Source organism: Procambarus clarkii, chromosome 33 (genome assembly GCF_040958095.1).
Source record: "Procambarus clarkii isolate CNS0578487 chromosome 33, FALCON_Pclarkii_2.0, whole genome shotgun sequence".
Classification (NCBI taxonomy): Eukaryota; Metazoa; Arthropoda; class Malacostraca; order Decapoda; family Cambaridae; genus Procambarus; species Procambarus clarkii.
Genome location: NC_091182.1, coordinates 36,728,057 through 36,750,758, shown reverse-complemented (window position 1 = coordinate 36,750,758; position 22,702 = coordinate 36,728,057). Strand labels below are relative to the sequence as shown.

Genomic DNA, 22,702 nt, shown 5'->3' with positions numbered 1-22,702 from the left:
CCCCCCGGGCCAATAGTCTCTCTCCCACGGGCCAATAGTCTCTCTCCCACGGGCCAATAGTGTCTCCCCCACGGACCAATAGTGTCTCTCTCCCACGGGCCAATAGTCTCTCCCCCACGGGCCAATAGTCTCTCCCCCACGGGCCAATAGTCTCTCCCCCACGGGCCAATAGTCTCTCTCCCCCACGGGCCAATAGTCTCTCCCCCACGGGCCAATAGTCTCTCTCTCCTACGGGCCAATAGTCTCTCCCCCCCGGGCCAATAGTCTCTCTCCCACGGGCCAATAGTCTCTCCCCCAAGGGCCAATAGTCTCTTCCCCACGGGCCAATAGTCTCTCTCCACGGGCCAATAGTCTCTTCCCACGGGCCAATAGTCTCTCTTACCCACGGGCCAATAGTCTCTCTAAACCCCCCCCCCTCACGGGAGGAGAGTGGACGGGGGGGGGGGGGGGGGGGACGAGTATCAGGGGAAGAGTGTAGGGGGAAGAATGGGGGGAGGACGAGTATCAGGGGAAGAGTGGCGGGGGAAGAGTGGGGGGGGGGACGAGTATCAGGGGAAGAGTGGGGGGGACGAGTATCAGGGGAAGAGTGTAGGGGGAAGAGTGGGGGGGACGAGTGGGGGGGGGGGACGAGTATCAGGGGAAGAGTGTAGGGGGAAGAGTGGGGGGAGGGACGAGTATCAGGGGAAGAGTGTAGGGGGGGGAAGAGTGGCGGGGGGGGGGAAGAGTGGCGGGGGAAGAGTGCAGTGGTCGACCTCAGCCACCAACTAAGGACTCCCAAGCTCAATTATCTATTACAAAAATGTCATTTCTTTAGTACAAATATCTTGATATTAGAAAACTTGTCAACATGTCTTATTTATCTCATTATTTTTGGTATAAAGTATTAAATTGTTCGTGATTTCTAAGAAAATAAATTTTATTTACAATGTCCAATAATTCTTGTGTAATAATGTAATTAATGTGAGAGTGAACCTTACATACAATCACTGTCGTTCCCCGAGTAAAGGAGCTGTTGTGGGCAGCGTCCTGGGGGAAGGTCAGTCATTGGCCAACGGCGTACATTAAAGAGCCTAACAAGCCTCTTGTTTTACCTGCTGGGATAATAATCCATAATATCCATCTTGTCACATCCCTCGAGGCGTCTGAAAGTAGCGATTATATCTCACATATGTCTGCCACAGCAATAAGGTCGTTGATGTTATCCTTCGCTATATAGCTTCAGTTTCTTCACCTTATCAGACACTCGTTAGTAACTTTATCTAACACAGCGCAGGACTGCTCTGCAATCTTTAAATAACCCATCACAATGTATGTCGGAAGTAGCTTGTAATATTAAATGGAATGTAATTTTTCCCAATGATAATTACTACTGTATAAAATTTGTGTGGATCCCATCCCATGTTGGAGTTGGAAAACATGACTTTGTAGATCGATTGGCCAATGAGGCTTGCAGGAAAGAAAACATTGATTATGACTTTGGACTATCTAAGAAATTAATTCAGATTTAGAAGAACTAAGAAATGCCCAGAGACCTGAAAGCTGCAGAATTAAAAGTTATGACAAGTTCTGTAATAATAGGTATTTGTATGGTCAACACAGTAACCGGACCAGGCAATGTGATGTAGTGATTGCTCGAATTCGCCTTGGCTATAGACACATCTGGCAGGTTAGTGAGGCTGAGCCACTACCAGAATACTCAGATTGTAAACTCTGTGATAAACCTTTAATGCATTCACTAGAACACTATATTGTTGAATACGAAACCGTAAAAGACTTTAGACCTCCTGGCCTCTTGTACCACAAACTGTGTAACTATTTCATTGACTCAGGTGTTCTGGACGACATCCTAACAATTTATCCAAAAATTGCATCTCCATTTTAAAGAATGAAGAACAATTTTATTTATATTACTTCTAAGCTGCATCACTTATGAACCCATCCCTGCCCTTGTGTGGCAGTGCACAGTAGAAAGTTGTTTTCACATATCCATACATTGATTGTAACCATGTTATACATGTGCTTCAGCCTACAGTTTAGACCTATTGTCTTGTGTATGACCCTCTGTCCTGCGTGACAGTGAATACCAGCATTATCCTCACTTTAATAAGACTTAATTGAAATCCTCAGATTAGGCAAAATTGCAATTAATTTTGTCAATAAAGATGTTAATAATAATAAAACAGTGCAGTTACAAACCCATTAAGATTTCAACTTAGATTCAACAGAGCAGATGTTGTTAAACACATGAGACAAAATCTTATGAGAAACGAACATACGAGTCATAAATACTCCGCCTAAGTAAAACAGAAACAAGCAACACTTAGTGGGTCATCCAGAGGCTTAGGGCCCGCGCAGGAATATCCCCGCCAAAAGAAGTAACTACGACTTCCCTTGGGAGGCCAGGAGCATTGGAAGAATCACGATCATGATTCTTCAACAGTGTTGATGATTCACCCGTGTGGTGGAGCAGCACACTGCTGGTGCGTGTTAACATTGTATGTTGGTATTAGGACAGTGTTTCAGGGTACGTTGATAGAGTCGGAACGCGTGCCCGAGTTTGGTCAGTGAGGCGTGTCATGAATGATCACTAATGTTGCATGGTTGATTTACAACATTGATTTGCAGTTTTATGTAACTTAAGATGTTAGGTTTTAATTCCTGGTTGTCATCCACCTCCATACATTGAACTAGCCCTCATATACTGAACTAGCCCAAATATATATAAAAACTAGCCCCCATACATTGAACTAGCCCCTCATACATTGAACTAGCCCTCCATATATTGAACTACCCCCATACAATGAACTAGCCCCTCATACATTGAACTAGCCCCCCATATATTGGACTAGCCTCCGTACATTGAACTAGCCCTCATACATTAAACTAGCTCTCATACAATGAACAAGCCCCCATATATTGACCTAGCCCCCCATACGTTGAACTAGCCCCCATATATTGAACTAGCCCACTTATATTGAACTAGACCCCATACATTGAACTAGACCCCATACATTGAACTAGCCCCCATTCATTGAACTAGTCCCCCATCCATTGAACTAGCCCCCATACAATGAACTAGCCCCATATATTGAACTAATCCCCATATATCAAACTAACCCCCATATATTGAACTAGCCCCCATACATTGAACTAGCCCCCATACATTGAACTAGCCCCCATACATTGAACTAACCCCCACACATTGAACTAGCCCCCATACATTGAACTAGCCCCCATATATCAAACTAACCCCCATATATTGAACTAGCCCCATACATTGAACTAGCCCCCATACATTGAACTAGCCCCCATACATTGAACTAGCCCCCAAACATTGAACTAGCCCCTCATACATTGAACTAGCCCTCCATATATTGAACTACCCCCATACAATGAACTAGCCCCTCATACATTGAACTAGCCCCCATATATTGGACTAGCCCCGTACATTGAACTAGCCCCATACATTGAACTAGCCCCCATACATTGAACTAGCTCTCATACAATGAACAAGCCCCCATATATTGACCTAGCCACCCATACGTTGAACTAGCCCCCATATATTGAACTAGCCCACTTATATTGAACTAGACCCCATACATTGAACTAGACCCCATACATTGAACTAGCCCCCATTCATTGAACTAGTCCCCCATCCATTGAACTAGCCCCCATACATTGAACTAGCCCCCATACAATGAACTAGCCCCCATACATTGAACTAGCCCCCATACATTGAACTAGCCCCCATACATTGAACTAGCCCCCACACATTGAACTAGCCCCCATACATTGAACTAGCCCCCATATATCAAACTAACCCCCATATATTGAACTAGCCCCATACATTGAACTAGCCCCCATACATTGAACTAGCCCCCATACATTGAACTAGCCCCCAAACATTGAACTAGCCCCTCATACATTGAACTAGCCCTCCATATATTGAACTACCCCCATACAATGAACTAGCCCCTCATACATTGAACTAGCCCCCATATATTGGACTAGCCCCCGTACATTGAACTAGCCCCATACATTGAACTAGCCCCCATACATTGAACTAGCTCTCATACAATGAACAAGCCCCCATATATTGACCTAGCCCCCCATACGTTGAACTAGCCCCCATATATTGAACTAGCCCACTTATATTGAACTAGACCCCATACATTGAACTAGACCCCATACATTGAACTAGCCCCCATTCATTGAACTAGTCCCCCATCCATTGAACTAGCCCCCATACATTGAACTAGCCCCCATACAATGAACTAGCCCCCATACATTGAACTAGCCCCCATACATTCAACTAGCCCCCATACATTCAACTAGCTCCCATACATTGAACTAGCCCCCATACATTGAACTAGCCCCCATACAATGAACTAGCCCCCATACATTGAACTAGCCCCCATACATTGAACTAGCCCCCATACAATGAACTAGCCCCATATATTGAACTAGCCCCCATATATCAAACTAACCCCCATATATTGAACTAGCCCCCATATATCAAACTAACCCCCATATATTGAACTAGCTCCCATACATTGAACTAGCCCCCATACATTGAACTAGCCCCTATACATTGAACTAGCTCCCATTTATTGAATTAGCCCCCTACATTGAACTAACCCTCATATATTGAACTAACCCTCATACATTGAACTAGTCCCATACATTGAACTAGCCCCCATACATTGAACTAGCCCCATACATTGAACTAGCCCCCATACATTGAACTAGCCCAATACATTGAACTAGCCCCATTCATTGAACTAGCCCCCATACATTGAACTAGCCCCCATACATTCAACTAGCCCCCATATATTGAACTAGCCCATACATTGAACTAGCCCCATACATTGAACTAGCCCCATACATTGAGCTATCCCAATACATTGAACTAGCCCTCATACATTGAACTAGCCCCCATACATTGAACTAGCTCCCATACATTCAACTAGCCCCCATACATTCAACTAGCCCCCATACATTCAACTAGCTCCCATACATTGAACTAGCCCCCATACATTGAACTAGCCCCCATACATTGAACTAGCCCCCATACATTGAACTAGCCCCCCATACATTGAACAAGCCCCCATACATTGAACTAGCCCCCCATTCATTGAACTAGCCCCCATACATTGAACTAGCCCCCCATACATTGAACTAGTCCCCATACATTGAACTAGCCCCCATACATTGAACCAGCCTCCCATGCATTGAACTAGCCCCCATACATTGAACTAGCCCCCCATGCATTGAACTAGCTCCCCATACATTGAACTAGCCCCATACATTGAACTAGCCCCATACATTGAACTAGCCCCCCCATACATTGAACAAGCCCCCATACATTGAACTAGCCCCCCGATTCATTGAACTAGCCCCTATACATTGAACTAGCCCCCATACATTGAACTAGTCCCCATACATTGAACTAGCCCCCATACATTGAACCAGCCTCCCATGTATTGAACTAGCCCCCATACATTGAACTAGCCCCCATGCACTGAACTAGCCCCCCATACATTGAACTAGCCCCATACATTGAACTAGCCCCCCATACATTGAACAAGCCCCCATACATTGAACTAGCCCCCCATACATTGAACTAGCCCCCATACATTGAACTAGCCCCCCATGCATTGAACTAGCCCCCCATACATTGAACTAGCCCCCATACATTGAACTAGCCCCATACATTGAACTAGCCCCCCATATAGTGAACTAGCCCCCATACATTGATCTAGCCCCACCCCCCCCACATACATTGAAATAGCTTGACCGTGGTTGGTTGCTGTGTCATTGGCCTGTTGATAGAGCCGTCCACAGGCACTGTCATCATGTAGGGAAGAATGACTGGTGTAGGATAATACATGGTAAGAGCTGCGTCATTGTGGTTTCAATGGGAAGATTCACCCAGTCAACAGTCTCTCAGCTTAACTTGGTCTGCACTTTACCACTGCGCCACTCTCCCTGTGGCGCAGTGGTAACACACGCTTCTCCGCGCTTCGCCAGCGATTCTTAAGTACGTACATACCATTTCCCGCTTTTTTATTTATTTATTTATTTATTTATTTATTTATTTATATACAAGAAGGTACATTGGGTTTGTGAGAATACATAGCATGGTACAGTAATTGCACTCTTGTAAAGCCACTAGTACGCGCAGCGTACTAGTGGCTTTACATCTTTGAACATCTTTGGTAAAGATGTTCAAATTGGGAACATAAAGGTTGGGAGATTGGGTAGCAATTGATACAGTGCAATTTTAAGGCAAAAAGTGAAAAACTATGAAGATGAAATTAGGTACTTTTTAGTATTGATTTTGAATGATGTAAAAGTTGGACAGTTTTTCAATTCAGTAGGGAGTGAGTTCCATAGACTGGGTCCCTTTATTTGCATAGAGTGTTTACACAAATTAAGTTTGACTCTGGGGATATCAAAGAGATATTCATTTCTGTGTGGTGATAATGGGTCCTATTACATCTGTCCAGGGAGAGTTTCAGAGCAGGATTTGCATTTAAGAAGAGGGTTTTGTAAATGTAGTTGACACAGGAGAATTTGTGGAGTGAGATTATGTTTAGCATGTTTAGGGAGTTAAACAAGGGGGCTGAGTATTGTCTGAAAGCAGAATTTGTTATTATTCTGATAGCAGATTTTTGCTGGGTAATGATGGACTTGAGGTGGTTTGCAGTGGTTGAACCCCATGCACAGATACCATAATTAAGATAGGGATAGATTAGTGCATAATATAGAGAGATGAGAGCAGAGTTAGGTACATAATATCTGATTTTGGAGAGTATACCAACTGTTTTAGAGACTTTCTTAGTTATGTGTTGTATGTGGGTACTGAAGTTGAGTCTCTTGTCTAGGAATAGGCCAAGAAACTTTCCATCATTTTTATTGCTAATGTTTACATTGTCTATCTGAAGCTGAATTGCATTTGTAGATTTACTTCCAAATAAGATGTAGTAGGTATTTTCTATGTTAAGTGTTAGTTTGTTGGTTGACATCCATAAGTGGACTTTTTTTAGTTCATTATTAACAACATTATTTAGTATATGTAGGTTGGGGTTAGAGTAGATGAAGGTAGTATCATCAGCAAACAAAATAGGTTTCAGAATGTTAGAGACGTTAGGCAGATCATTGATGTAAATAAGAAATAAGAGAGGTCCCAAAATGCTGCCCTGTAAACACTCCAACGGTTATTGGTAGAGTGGGAGAGGTTATATTATTGATGGCTACACATTGGTGTCTATCACTAAGATAGGATTGGATATAGTCCAGTGTATGACCTCGAATTCCATAATGATGGAGTTTACGTAAGAGGTAATTGTGATTAACAGTATCAAAGGCCTTTCTCAGGTCAATGAAGAGTCCAATCGGAAACTCGTTTTTGTCAAGGGCTGAGTAAATTATATCAAGGAGACTAATAATTGCATCGTTGGTACTCTTTTGGGAGCGGAAGCCAAACTGACAGGGGCTAAGAATGTCAAATTTTACGAGGTAGGAGTAAAGCTGTTTGTAGATAATTTTTTCAAATATTTTTGATAGTATGGGTAGGTTCGATATTGGTCTATAGTTGTTTATGTCTGCCGGATTACCTCCTTTATGAACTGGCGTTACTCTTGCTTCTTTAAGGATATCAGGGAAGGTATGACACTCAAGGGATTTGTTGAACAGCAGAGCTATAGGTGGCGCAAGGGCATGGGAGGCGCTCTTGTATACAATGGATGGGATTTCACTGATGTTCCCAGCTTTGGTTTTTAGTGAGTGTATGATGGACACAACATCTGACGGGCTGACTGGTGAGAGGAGAAGAGAGTTTGGATAGCTGGCTGAGAGATATGTGTTAATTTTTTTTTTTTTTTTTTTTTTTTTTTTTGAGATATATACAAGAGTTGTTACATTCTTGTACATCCACTAGTACGCGTAGCGTTTCGGGCAAGTCCTTAATCCTATGGTCCCTGGAATACGATCCCCTGCCGCGAAGAATCGTTTTTTCATCCAAGTACACATTTTACTGTTGCGTTAAACAGAGGCTACAGTTAAGGAATTGCGCCCAGTAAATCCTCCCCGGCCAGGATACGAACCCATGACATAGCGCTCGCGGAACGCCAGGCGAGTGTCTTACCACTACACCACGGAGACTGCTGGGAGGCGTGTATATATGTATGTGTCTGAGTCTGTGGGATTTTACTGGCAAGGTTAGCACCAACCGATGAAAAGAGGCTATTAAATTCATTCGCCATTTCTAAATCAGTTGACGGTGTAAGGCCATCCTTAGAGAGTGTTATCTGGTTGTGGGAGTGTTGTTTAGTTCCTAGGATATTAGAGATGGTTTTCCATGTGCTTTTCATGTTGCCTTTTGCTTCTTTGAATCTAGTCTCATAATATGAAAGTTTAGCTTTTCTTATGATACTGGTAAGCACTAATGAGTACCTTTTAACTACTTCCTTTGTAACTAGGCCAAACCTAATTTCTTTTCATATTCGTGTTTTTTGTTGATTGATTTAATTATGCCACTTGTGAGCCACGGGTTATTTTTTCTTTTATCAGTTACTTGTTTGGAAAGGAGGGGACATTGAGTGTTGTACAGGCTTAGAGTTTTGGAGAGAAAGAGGTGAGTTAATGAGTTTATATCCTGTGTATTATTAAATTCAGATTCCCAGCTAATATTGTGAAGTGCATTAGAAAGATTGCCTAAAGCTGATTCACTGTGTAGCCTGAATGAGAGTTTCTTGCTTTCTGGTGGTGCTGTGTCCATGTTTGCTATGAGGAAGGTAGGATAGTGGTCAGTTGTTCTGTCATAGATTACCCCAGATGTAAGGGGAGCTGTTATATTAGTCCATAAGTGATCCAGAGTAGTGGCAGATGTTTGAGTGACTCGGGTGGGCTTGGTGATTGTGGGGATTAGCATACAGGAGTGCATGCTGTTATGGAAATAGTCAACTTGAGGGTTGTTTTGAAGACCCAGGTCAATATTGAAATCACCTCCCAGAATGATGTGATTTTTATTAAGATTGTTATTTATGATAAGATTCTTTACGTTGTCAGAGAATGAAGCTATGTTGGTATTAGGAAATCTATAGATGGCACCGATAGTCAGGGAGGATTTAAGGGATTTACTGGAGAACTTGGCAAAGGTATATTCACAATAGTCGTCTCTATCACTGATGACACTATTGCAGATGAAGGTATCTTTGTAATATATTGCTGTGCCACCTCCTTTTTTATTAGGCCTGCAGTTATGAATGGCTTTATAACCAGCTAAATTGTAGAGTTGGGTATAGTCATTACTTAACCAAGTTTCTGTTAAAATGATGAATGATAAATTAGTACCTAGTGCTGTGAGTAGTGCATTAATATCATCAAAATGTTTACCAAGTGACCTAACATTTTGGTTGTAAACTGATAAGCAGGTGCTATTTAGGAGTTTGTTTTTTGCAAGATTTGCTGTGTAATACCTGCAATAATGATGATCAATGTGCTGATTTGTGTGGATATGAGACAGAAGATTTCGATCAGGATCAATATCAATAAGCATATAGATACAATAATGTCACGATACAATAAGATAAGCAATTACAGGAACAGTTAAGTACTAAAACTGCTGTAAATAGAAAGTAATTGTAGCAAAACACAACAATAAACGTAGATACACAAAAAATAGAAATAATTAGAAGTAGAGCAAAGATTCCCTAAGATAGCCAGGAAAGATAGAGTAGTTAGGTTAAGAGAGAAGAGGAAAGATACAGTAGTTAGGTTAAGAGAGAAGAGGAAAGATACAGAAGTTAGGTTAAGAGAGAAGAGGAAAGATACAGTAGTTAGGTTAAGAGAGAAGAGGAAAGATACAGTAGTTAGGTTAAGAGAGAAGAGGAAAGATACAGTAGTTAGGTTAAGAGAGAAGAGGAAAGATACAGTAGTTAGGTTAAGAGAGAAGAGGAAAGATACAGTAGTTAGGTTAAGAGAGAAGAGGAAAGATACAGTAGTTAGGTTAAGAGAGAAGAGGAAAGATACAGTAGTTAGGTTAAGAGAGAAGAGGAAAGATACAGTAGTTAGGTTAAGAGAGAAGAGGAAAGATACAGTAGTTATGTTAAGAGAGAAGAGGAAAGATACAGTAGTTAGGTTAAGAGAGAAGAGGAAAGATACAGTAGTTATGTTAAGAGAGAAGAGGAAAGATACAGAAGTTAGGTTAAGAGAGAAGAGGAAAGATACAGAAGTTAGGTTAAGAGAGAAGAGGAAAGATACAGTAGTTAGGTTAAGAGAGAAGAGGAAAGATGCAGTAGTTAGGTTAAGAGAGAAGAGGAAAGATACAGTAGTTAGGTTAAGAGAGAAGAGGAAAGATACAGTAGTTATGTTAAGAGAGAAGAGGAAAGATACAGTAGTTAGGTTAAGAGAGAAGAGGAAAGATACAGTAGTTATGTTAAGAGAGAAGAGGAAAGATACAGTAGTTAGGTTAAGAGAGAAGAGGAAAGATACAGTAGTTATGTTAAGAGAGAAGAGGAAAGATACAGTAGTTAGGTTAAGAGAGAAGAGGAAAGATACAGTAGTTAGGTTAAGAGAGAAGAGGAAAGATACAGTAGTTATGTTAAGAGAGAAGAGGAAAGATACAGTAGTTATGTTAAGAGAGAAGAGGAAAGATACAGTAGTTATGTTAAGAGAGAAGAGGAAAGATACAGTAGTTATGTTAAGAGAGAAGAGGAAAGATACAGTAGTTATGTTAAGAGAGAAGAGGAAAGATACAGTAGTTAGGTTAAGAGAGAAGAGGAAAGATACAGAAGTTAGGTTAAGAGAGAAGAGGAAAGATACAGTAGTTAGGTTAAGAGAGAAGAGGAAAGATACTGTAGTTAGGTTAAGAGAGAAGAGGAAAGATACAGTAGTTAGGTTAAGAGAGAAGAGGAAAGATACAGTAGTTAGGTTAAGAGAGAAGAGGAAAGATACAGTAGTTAGGTTAAGAGAGAAGAGGAAAGATACAGTAGTTAGGTTAAGAGAGAAGAGGAAAGATACAGTAGTTAGGTTAAGAGAGAAGAGGAAAGATACAGTAGTTATGTTAAGAGAGAAGAGGAAAGATACAGTAGTTAGGTTAAGAGAGAAGAGGAAAGATACAGAAGTTAGGTTAAGAGAGAAGAGGAAAGATACAGAAGTTAGGTTAAGAGAGAAGAGGAAAGATACAGAAGTTAGGTTAAGAGAGAAGAGGAAGGATACAGAAGTTAGGTTAAGAGAGAAGAGGAAAGATACAGAAGTTAGGTTAAGAGAGAAGAGGAAAGATACAGAAGTTAGGTTAAGAGAGAAGAGGAAGGATACAGTAGTTATGTTAAGAGAGAAGAGGAAAGATGCAGTAGTTATGTCAAGAGAGAAGAGGAAGGATACAGAAGTTAGGTTAAGAGAGAAGAGGAAAGATACAGAAGTTAGGTTAAGAGAGAAGAGGAAAGATACAGAAGTTAGGTTAAGAGAGAAGAGGAAAGATACAGTAGTTAGGTTAAGAGAGAAGAGGAAAGATACAGTAGTTATGTTAAGAGAGAAGAGGAAAGATACAGAAGTTAGGTTAAGAGAGAAGAGGAAAGATACAGTAGTTAGGTTAAGAGAGAAGAGGAAAGATACAGTAGTTATGTTAAGAGAGAAGAGGAAAGATACAGAAGTTAGGTTAAGAGAGAAGAGGAAAGATACAGTAGTTAGGTTAAGAGAGAAGAGGAAAGATACTGTAGTTAGGTTAAGAGAGAAGAGGAAAGATACAGTAGTTAGGTTAAGAGAGAAGAGGAAAGATACAGTAGTTAGGTTAAGAGAGAAGAGGAAAGATACAGTAGTTAGGTTAAGAGAGAAGAGGAAAGATACAGTAGTTAGGTTAAGAGAGAAGAGGAAAGATACAGTAGTTAGGTTAAGAGAGAAGAGGAAAGATACAGTAGTTATGTTAAGAGAGAAGAGGAAAGATACAGTAGTTAGGTTAAGAGAGAAGAGGAAAGATACAGAAGTTAGGTTAAGAGAGAAGAGGAAAGATACAGAAGTTAGGTTAAGAGAGAAGAGGAAAGATACAGAAGTTAGGTTAAGAGAGAAGAGGAAGGATACAGAAGTTAGGTTAAGAGAGAAGAGGAAAGATACAGAAGTTAGGTTAAGAGAGAAGAGGAAAGATACAGAAGTTAGGTTAAGAGAGAAGAGGAAGGATACAGTAGTTATGTTAAGAGAGAAGAGGAAAGATGCAGTAGTTATGTCAAGAGAGAAGAGGAAGGATACAGAAGTTAGGTTAAGAGAGAAGAGGAAAGATACAGAAGTTAGGTTAAGAGAGAAGAGGAAAGATACAGAAGTTAGGTTAAGAGAGAAGAGGAAAGATACAGTAGTTAGGTTAAGAGAGAAGAGGAAAGATACAGTAGTTATGTTAAGAGAGAAGAGGAAAGATACAGAAGTTAGGTTAACAGAGAAGAGGAAAGATACAGTAGTTAGGTTAAGAGAGAAGAGGAAAGATACAGTAGTTATGTTAAGAGAGAAGAGGAAAGATACAGAAGTTAGGTTAAGAGAGAAGAGGAAAGATACAGTAGTTAGGTTAAGAGAGAAGAGGAAAGATACAGTAGTTATGTTAAGAGAGAAGAGGAAAGATACAGTAGTTATGTTAAGAGAGAAGAGGAAAGATACAGAAGTTAGGTTAAGAGAGAAGAGGAAAGATACAGTAGTTATGTTAAGAGAGAAGAGGAAAGATACAGTAGTTAGGTTAAGAGAGAAGAGGAAAGATACAGTAGTTATGTTAAGAGAGAAGAGGAAAGATACAGTAGTTATGTTAAGAGAGAAGAGGAAAGATACAGTAGTTAGGTTAAGAGAGAAGAGGAAAGATACAGAAGTTAGGTTAAGAGAGAAGAGGAAAGATACAGTAGTTAGGTTAAGAGAGAAGAGGAAAGATACTGTAGTTAGGTTAAGAGAGAAGAGGAAAGATACAGTAGTTAGGTTAAGAGAGAAGAGGAAAGATACAGTAGTTAGGTTAAGAGAGAAGAGGAAAGATACAGTAGTTAGGTTAAGAGAGAAGAGGAAAGATACAGTAGTTAGGTTAAGAGAGAAGAGGAAAGATACAGTAGTTAGGTTAAGAGAGAAGAGGAAAGATACAGTAGTTATGTTAAGAGAGAAGAGGAAAGATACAGTAGTTAGGTTAAGAGAGAAGAGGAAAGATACAGAAGTTAGGTTAAGAGAGAAGAGGAAAGATACAGAAGTTAGGTTAAGAGAGAAGAGGAAAGATACAGAAGTTAGGTTAAGAGAGAAGAGGAAGGATACAGAAGTTAGGTTAAGAGAGAAGAGGAAAGATACATAAGTTAGGTTAAGAGAGAAGAGGAAAGATACAGAAGTTAGGTTAAGAGAGAAGAGGAAGGATACAGTAGTTATGTTAAGAGAGAAGAGGAAAGATGCAGTAGTTATGTCAAGAGAGAAGAGGAAGGATACAGAAGTTAGGTTAAGAGAGAAGAGGAAAGATACAGAAGTTAGGTTAAGAGAGAAGAGGAAAGATACAGAAGTTAGGTTAAGAGAGAAGAGGAAAGATACAGTAGTTAGGTTAAGAGAGAAGAGGAAAGATACAGTAGTTATGTTAAGAGAGAAGAGGAAAGATACAGAAGTTAGGTTAAGAGAGAAGAGGAAAGATACAGTAGTTAGGTTAAGAGAGAAGAGGAAAGATACAGTAGTTATGTTAAGAGAGAAGAGGAAAGATACAGAAGTTAGGTTAAGAGAGAAGAGGAAAGATACAGTAGTTAGGTTAAGAGAGAAGAGGAAAGATACTGTAGTTAGGTTAAGAGAGAAGAGGAAAGATACAGTAGTTAGGTTAAGAGAGAAGAGGAAAGATACAGTAGTTAGGTTAAGAGAGAAGAGGAAAGATACAGTAGTTAGGTTAAGAGAGAAGAGGAAAGATACAGTAGTTAGGTTAAGAGAGAAGAGGAAAGATACAGTAGTTAGGTTAAGAGAGAAGAGGAAAGATACAGTAGTTATGTTAAGAGAGAAGAGGAAAGATACAGTAGTTAGGTTAAGAGAGAAGAGGAAAGATACAGAAGTTAGGTTAAGAGAGAAGAGGAAAGATACAGAAGTTAGGTTAAGAGAGAAGAGGAAAGATACAGAAGTTAGGTTAAGAGAGAAGAGGAAGGATACAGAAGTTAGGTTAAGAGAGAAGAGGAAAGATACAGAAGTTAGGTTAAGAGAGAAGAGGAAAGATACAGAAGTTAGGTTAAGAGAGAAGAGGAAGGATACAGTAGTTATGTTAAGAGAGAAGAGGAAAGATGCAGTAGTTATGTCAAGAGAGAAGAGGAAGGATACAGAAGTTAGGTTAAGAGAGAAGAGGAAAGATACAGAAGTTAGGTTAAGAGAGAAGAGGAAAGATACAGAAGTTAGGTTAAGAGAGAAGAGGAAAGATACAGTAGTTAGGTTAAGAGAGAAGAGGAAAGATACAGTAGTTATGTTAAGAGAGAAGAGGGAAAGATACAGAAGTTAGGTTAAGAGAGAAGAGGAAAGATACAGTAGTTAGGTTAAGAGAGAAGAGGAAAGATACAGTAGTTATGTTAAGAGAGAAGAGGAAAGATACAGAAGTTAGGTTAAGAGAGAAGAGGAAAGATACAGTAGTTATGTTAAGAGAGAAGAGGAAAGATACAGTAGTTATGTTAAGAGAGAAGAGGAAAGATACAGTAGTTATGTTAAGAGAGAAGAGGAAAGATACAGAAGTTAGGTTAAGAGAGAAGAGGAAAGATACAGTAGTTATGTTAAGAGAGAAGAGGAAAGATACAGAAGTTAGGTTAAGAGAGAAGAGGAAAGATACAGTAGTTATGTTAAGAGAGAAGAGGAAAGATACAGTAGTTATGTTAAGAGAGAAGAGGAAAGATACAGAAGTTAGGTTAAGAGAGAAGAGGAAAGATACAGTAGTTATGTTAAGAGAGAAGAGGAAAGATACAGAAGTTAGGTTAAGAGAGAAGAGGAAAGATACAGTAGTTAGGTTAAGAGAGAAGAGGAAAGATACAGTAGTTAGGTTAAGAGAGAAGAGGAAAGATACAGTAGTTATGTTAAGAGAGAAGAGGAAAGATACAGTAGTTATGTTAAGAGAGAAGAGGAAAGATACAGTAGTTATGTTAAGAGAGAAGAGGAAAGATACAGAAGTTAGGTTAAGAGAGAAGAGGAAAGATACAGTAGTTATGTTAAGAGAGAAGAGGAAAGATACAGAAGTTAGGTTAAGAGAGAAGAGGAAAGATACAGAAGTTAGGTTAAGAGAGAAGAGGAAAGATACAGAAGTTAGGTTAAGAGAGAAGAGGAAAGATACAGAAGTTAGGTTAAGAGAGAAGAGGAAAGATACAGAAGTTAGGTTAAGAGAGAAGAGGAAAGATACAGAAGTTAGGTTAAGAGAGAAGAGGAAAGATACAGTAGTTATGTTAAGAGAGAAGAGGAAAGATACAGAAGTTAGGTTAAGAGAGAAGAGGAAAGATACAGAAGTTAGGTTAAGAGAGAAGAGGAAAGATACAGAAGTTAGGTTAAGAGAGAAGAGGAAAGATACAGAAGTTAGGTTAAGAGAGAAGAGGAAAGATACAGTAGTTAGGTTAAGAGAGAAGAGGAAAGATACAGAAGTTAGGTTAAGAGAGAAGAGGAAAGATACAGAAGTTAGGTTAAGAGAGAAGAGGAAAGATACAGAAGTTAGGTTAAGAGAGAAGAGGAAAGATACAGAAGTTAGGTTAAGAGAGAAGAGGAAAGATACAGAAGTTAGGTTAAGAGAGAAGAGGAAAGATACAGAAGTTAGGTTAAGAGAGAAGAGGAAAGATACAGTAGTTAGGTTAAGAGAGAAGAGGAAAGATACAGAAGTTAGGTTAAGAGAGAAGAGGAAAGATACAGTAGTTAGGTTAAGAGAGAAGAGGAAAGATACAGAAGTTAGGTTAAGAGAGAAGAGGAAAGATACAGTAGTTAGGTTAAGAGAGAAGAGGAAAGATACAGTAGTTAGGTTAAGAGAGAAGAGGAAAGATACAGTAGTTATGTTAAGAGAGAAGAGGAAAGATACAGTAGTTATGTTAAGAGAGAAGAGGAAAGATACAGTAGTTATGTTAAGAGAGAAGAGGAAAGATACAGAAGTTAGGTTAAGAGAGAAGAGGAAAGATACAGTAGTTATGTTAAGAGAGAAGAGGAAAGATACAGAAGTTAGGTTAAGAGAGAAGAGGAAAGATACAGAAGTTAGGTTAAGAGAGAAGAGGAAAGATACAGAAGTTAGGTTAAGAGAGAAGAGGAAAGATACAGAAGTTAGGTTAAGAGAGAAGAGGAAAGATACAGAAGTTAGGTTAAGAGAGAAGAGGAAAGATACAGAAGTTAGGTTAAGAGAGAAGAGGAAAGATACAGTAGTTATGTTAAGAGAGAAGAGGAAAGATACAGAAGTTAGGTTAAGAGAGAAGAGGAAAGATACAGAAGTTAGGTTAAGAGAGAAGAGGAAAGATACAGAAGTTAGGTTAAGAGAGAAGAGGAAAGATACAGAAGTTAGGTTAAGAGAGAAGAGGAAAGATACAGTAGTTAGGTTAAGAGAGAAGAGGAAAGATACAGAAGTTAGGTTAAGAGAGAAGAGGAAAGATACAGAAGTTAGGTTAAGAGAGAAGAGGAAAGATACAGAAGTTAGGTTAAGAGAGAAGAGGAAAGATACAGAAGTTAGGTTAAGAGAGAAGAGGAAAGATACAGAAGTTAGGTTAAGAGAGAAGAGGAAAGATACAGAAGTTAGGTTAAGAGAGAAGAGGAAAGATACAGTAGTTAGGTTAAGAGAGAAGAGGAAAGATACAGAAGTTAGGTTAAGAGAGAAGAGGAAAGATACAGTAGTTAGGTTAAGAGAGAAGAGGAAAGATACAGAAGTTAGGTTAAGAGAGAAGAGGAAAGATACAGTAGTTAGGTTAAGAGAGAAGAGGAAAGATACAGAAGTTAGGTTAAGAGAGAAGAGGAAAGATACAGTAGTTAGGTTAAGAGAGAAGAGGAAAGATACAGAAGTTAGGTTAAGAGAGAAGAGGAAAGATACAGTAGTTAGGTTAAGAGAGAAGAGGAAAGATACAGAAGTTAGGTTAAGAGAGAAGAGGAAAGATACAGTAGTTAGGTTAAGAGAGAAGAGGAAAGATACAGAAGTTAGGTTAAGAGAGAAGAGGAAAGATACAGTAGTTAGGTTAAGAGAGAAGAGGAAAGATACAGAAGTTAGGTTAAGAGAGAAGAGGAAAGATACAGTAGTTAGGTTAAGAGAGAAGAAAAAACCAGTAGACTGACAAGAATAATAAATAGCAAAAAATAAAGAGACAAATAATAATCGTAATGTAAAGATAATCTTAAAAACCCATTATTTAATATAGCTTAATTGTGAACCTATAATTAGTATGAACTTAAGAAAAAAAAAATGAGCTCAGTAAATAATTACAATAAATGGTGTATAAATCAAATTACAATTATATTTAAAAATTATAAGCAAAAACAAAAATAACAGGGAAAGATTATATATATGAGCAAGATTATACTAAGACACTGAGGTAAATGCTTACATATATACAAAGTCTGCTATAATTAGAGAATAATTATAGCAAAACACAATAATAAATGCAAGTAAATAAAAGTCTCCGTGGTGTAGTGGTAAGACACTCGCCTGGCGTTCCGCGAGCGCTATGTCATGGGTTCGTATCCTGGCCGGGGAGGATTTACTGGGCGCAATTCCTTAACTGTAGCCTCTGTTGAACGCAACAGTAAAATGTGTACTTGGATGAAAAAACGATTCTTCGCGGCAGGGGATCGTATTCCAGGGACCATAGGATTAAGGACTTGCCCGAAACGCTACGCGTACTAGTGGCTCTACAAGAATGTAACAACTCTTGTATATATCTCAAAAAAAAAAAAAAAAGAATTGAAACAATTAGAAGTAGCATAAAGATCACTAGAGAGCCATGAAGGATACAATGATGATTGTAAAGTAAAATAATCTTAGATAATTAATTATATTTAGCTTAGGTCTTTAACCTATAATTAGTATGAACTTAATTAAGGGAACAAAATGAGATCAATAATTAATTTTAATAAATGACATAAATCAGACCAATTAAATTTAAAATTTAAAAAAGAATAGGGTAAAATTACATTTATGAGTAAGATTTAATAATGATACTGAGGTAGATGCTTGCATAAGTGCATGGAGACTTGACTGATTACTGAGGAAATTATATGAATGAGAGAACATTAGGTAAATGGTAAAGCAGTGACAACACCTTGGACAAAGTTAGATTAAGTTAGGTACTGACCATTACCCGCTTGTTCTACACTGCCTTATACTGACCATTACCCGCTTGTTCTACTCTGTCTTATACTGACCATTACCCGCTTGTTCTACTCTGTCTTATACTGACCATTACCCGCTTGTTCTACACTGCCTTATACTGACCATTACCCGCTTGTTCTACACTGCCTTATACTGACCATTACTCGCTTGTTCTACACTGCCTTATACTGACCATTACTCGCTTGTTCTACACTGCCTTATACTGACCATTACCCGCTTGTTCTACTCTGTCTTATACTGACCATTACCCGCTTGTTCTACACTGCCTTATACTGACCATTACTCGCTTGTTCTACACTGCCTTATACTGACCATTACCCGCTTGTTCTACTCTGTCTTATACTGACCATTACCCGCTTGTTCTACTCTGCCTTATACTGACCATTACCCGCTTGTTCTACACTGCCTAATACTGACCATTACCCGCTTGTTCTACTCTGCCTTATATTGACCATTACCCGCTTGTTCTACTCTGCCTTATACTGACCATTACCCGCTTGTTCTACACTGCCTTATACTGACCATTACCCGCTTGTTCTACTCTGCCTTATACTGACCATTACCCGCTTGTTCTACTCTGCCTTATACTGACCATTACCCGCTTGTTCTACACTGCCTTATACTGACCATTACCCGCTTGTTCTACTCTGCCTTATATTGACCATTACCCGCTTGTTCTACTCTGCCTTATACTGACCATTACCCGCTTGTTCTACACTGCCTTATACTGACCATTACCCGCTTGTTCTACTCTGCCTTATACTGACCATTACCCGCTTGTTATACACTGCCTTATACTGACCATTACCCGCTTGTTCTACACTGCCTTATACTGACCATTACCCGCTTGTTCTACACTGCCTTATACTGACCATTACCCGCTTGTTCTACACTGCCTTATACTGACCATTACCCGCTTGTTCTACACTGCCTTATACTGACCATTACCCGCTTGTTCTACTCTGCCTTATACTGACCATTACCCGCTTGTTCTACACTGCCTTATACTGACCATTACCCGCTTGTTCTACACTGCCTTATATTGACCATTACCCGCTTGTTCTACTCTGCCTTATATTGACCATTACCCGCTTGTTCTACTCTGCCTTATACTGACCATTACCCGCTTGTTCTACTCTGCCTTATACTGACCATTACCCGCTTGTTCTACTCTGTCTTATACTGACCATAGACTGCCAACGGTCCTGGACTTGACGGCGGAAATGGACTTGACAACGGTCTTGGACTTGACGGCGGAAATCGACTTGACAACGGTCATGGACTTGACAACGGTCCTGGACTTGTCGGAAATGGACTTGACGACGGAAATGGACTTGACAACGGTCATGGACTTTACAACGGTCCTGGACTTGTCGGAAATGGACTTGACGACGGACCTGGACTTGACAACTGTCCTGGACTTGACAACGGTCCTGGACTTGTCGGAAATGGACTTGACAACGGTCATGGACTTTACAACGGTCCTGGACTTGTCAGAAATGGACTTGACGACGGACCTGGACTTGACAACGGTCCTGAACTTGACAACGGTCCTGGACTTCTCGGAAATGGACTTGACGACGGACCTGGACTTGACGACGGTCCTGGACACGTCGGAAATGGACTTGACGACGGTCCTGGACACGTCGGAAATGGACTTGACGACGGACCTGGACTTGACCACGGTCCTGGACTGGACAACGGTCTTGGACTTGTCGGAAATAGACTTGACGACGGACCTGGACTTAACGACGGTCCTGGACTTGTCGGAAATGGACTTGACGACGGTCCTGGACTTGTCGGAAATGGACTTGACGACGGGCCTGGACTTGACAACGGTCCTGAACTTGACAACGGTCCTGGACTTCTCGGAAATGGACTTGACGACGGACTTGGACTTGACGACGGTCCTGGACACGTCGGAAATGGACTTGACGACGGACCTGGACTTGACCACGGTCCTGGACTTGACAACGGTCCTGGACTTGTCGGAAATAGACTTAACGACGGTCCTGGACTTGTCGGAAATGGACTTGACGACGGTCCTGGACTTGACGACGTTCCTGGACTTGACGACGGACCTGGACTTGACAACGGTCCTGGACTTGACGACGGTCCTGGACTTGACAACGATCCTGGACTTGACGTCGGACCTGGACTTGAAAACGGTCCTGGACTTGACGACGGTCCTGGACATGACGACGGACCTGGACTTGACGACGGTCCTGTACTTGACGACGGACCTGGACTTGACAACGGACCTGGACATTACGACGGTCCTGGACATGACGACGGTCCTGGACTTACCTGGTTGATACCTGGTTGATGGGGTTCTGGGAGTTCTTCTACTCCCCAAGCCCGGCCCGAGGCCAGGCTTGACTTGTGAGAGTTTGGTCCACCAGGCTGTTGCTTGGAGCGGCCCGCAGGCCCACATACCCACCACAGCTCGGCTGGTCCGGCACTCCTTGGAGGAATAAATCTAGTTTCCTCTTGAAAATGTCCACGGTTGTTCCAGCAATATTTCTTATGCTTGCTGGGAGGACGTTGAACAACCGCGGACTTGACGACGGTCCTGGACTTGACGACGGTCCTGGACATGACGACGGTCCTGGACTTGACGACGGTCCTGGACTTGACGACGGTCCTGGACTTGACAACGATCCTGGACTTGACGTCGGACCTGGACTTGAAAACGGTCCTGGACTTGACGACGGTCCTGGACATGACGACGGACCTGGACTTGACGACGGTCCTGGACTTGACGACGGACCTGGACTTGACAACGGACCTGGACATGACGACGGTCCTGGACATGACGACGGTCCTGGACTTGACGACGGTCCTGGACTTGACGACGGTCCTGGACATGACGACGGTCCTGGACTTGACGACGGTCCTGGACTTGACGACGGTCCTGGACATGACGACGGTCCTGGACATGACGACGGTCCTGGACTTGACGACGGTCCTGGACATGACGACGGTCCTGGACTTGACGACGGTCCTGGACTTGACGACGGTCCTGGACATGACGACGGTCCTGGACCTGACGACGGTCCTGGACTTGACGACGGTCCTGGACATGACGACGGACCTGGACTTGACGACGGACCTGGACTTGACGACGGACCTGGACTTGACGACGGTCCTGGACTTGACGACGGTCCTGGACATGACGACGGTCCTGGACATGACGACGGTCCTGGACTTGACGACGGTCCTGGACATGACGACGGACCTGGACTTGACGACGGACCTGGACTTGACGACGGACCTGGACTTGACGACGGTCCTGGACTTGACGACGGACCTGGACTTGACGACGGACCTGGACTTGACGACGGACCTGGACTTGACGACGGTCCTGGACTTGACAACGGTCCTGGGTTAAGATGGTTTATAAGACTTAAGGTTTAATTTGTTAGATTTTGATTAGTATTTCCCTTTATTCCCGTCCCTCACTCTCCTCTTTTTACCTTATCTCTGTCTCCCTCTCCCTTCTCTCTTCCCTCCTCCTTTTCTTCTTCACCTCCTTTTCTTCTTCACCTCCTTTTTTTTCTTCTTCCCCCCCCCCCCTCTCTGTCCCTGTCTCTGTCTCTCTCTCTCTCTCTCTCTCTCTCTCTCTCTCTCCAACGTCTCTCTCTCTCTTTCTCCAACGTCTCTCTCTCTCTCTCTCTCTCTCTCTCTCTCTCTCTCTCTCTCTCTCTCTCTCTCTCTCTCTCTCTCTCTCTCTCTCTCTCTCTCTCTCTCTCTCTCTCTCTCTCCTCTCTCTCTCTCTCTCTCTCTCTCTCTCTCTCTCTCTCTCTCTCTCTCTCTCTCTCTCTCTCTCTCTCTCTCTCTCTCTCTCTCTCTCTTTTTTTCTCTCTCTCTCTCTCCCCCTCTCACCTCTCTCTCTCTCTCTCTCTCTCTCTCTCTCTCTCTCTCTCTCTCTCTCTCTCTCTCTCTCTCTCTCTCTCCTCTCTCTCTCTCTCTCTCTCTCTCTCTCTCTCTCTCTCTCTCTCTCTCTCTCTTTTTCTCTCTCTCTCTCCCCCTCTCACCTCTCTCTCTCACTCTTCCGTCTCGCTCTCCCTCCCTCCCTCTCTCTCTCTCTCTCTCTCTCTCTCTCTCTCTCTCTCTCTCTCTCTCTCTCTCTCTCTCTCTCTCTCTCTCTCTCTCTCTCTCTCTCTCTCTCTCTCTCTCTCTCTCTCTCCCCCTTTCTCTTTTCTCCCCCTCTCTCCTCTTTGTCTTTCTCCTCTTTGTCTTTCTCCTCTTTGTATCTCTCTCCTCTCTCGCCGTCTCTCACACTCTCTTCTCCTTCTCTCTATCTTTCTAAATTCAATAAAGATAATTATACCTAATAATTCCCATAATTAATAATTAGAATGAACGTTTTAAAAACCTTTGCTCCTAAACGTTATATCATGCCCGAAA

At 41.5% G+C, this 22,702-nt stretch overlaps 1 protein-coding gene across 1 annotated transcript in view; it reads left to right on the top strand.

The window, feature by feature from the left end:
• LOC123765218 (aminopeptidase NAALADL1) overlaps window positions 1-22,702 on the top strand; it is a 247,305-nt gene that overhangs the window by 135,305 nt on the left and 89,298 nt on the right. The gene's annotated exons all lie outside the window — the stretch shown is intronic.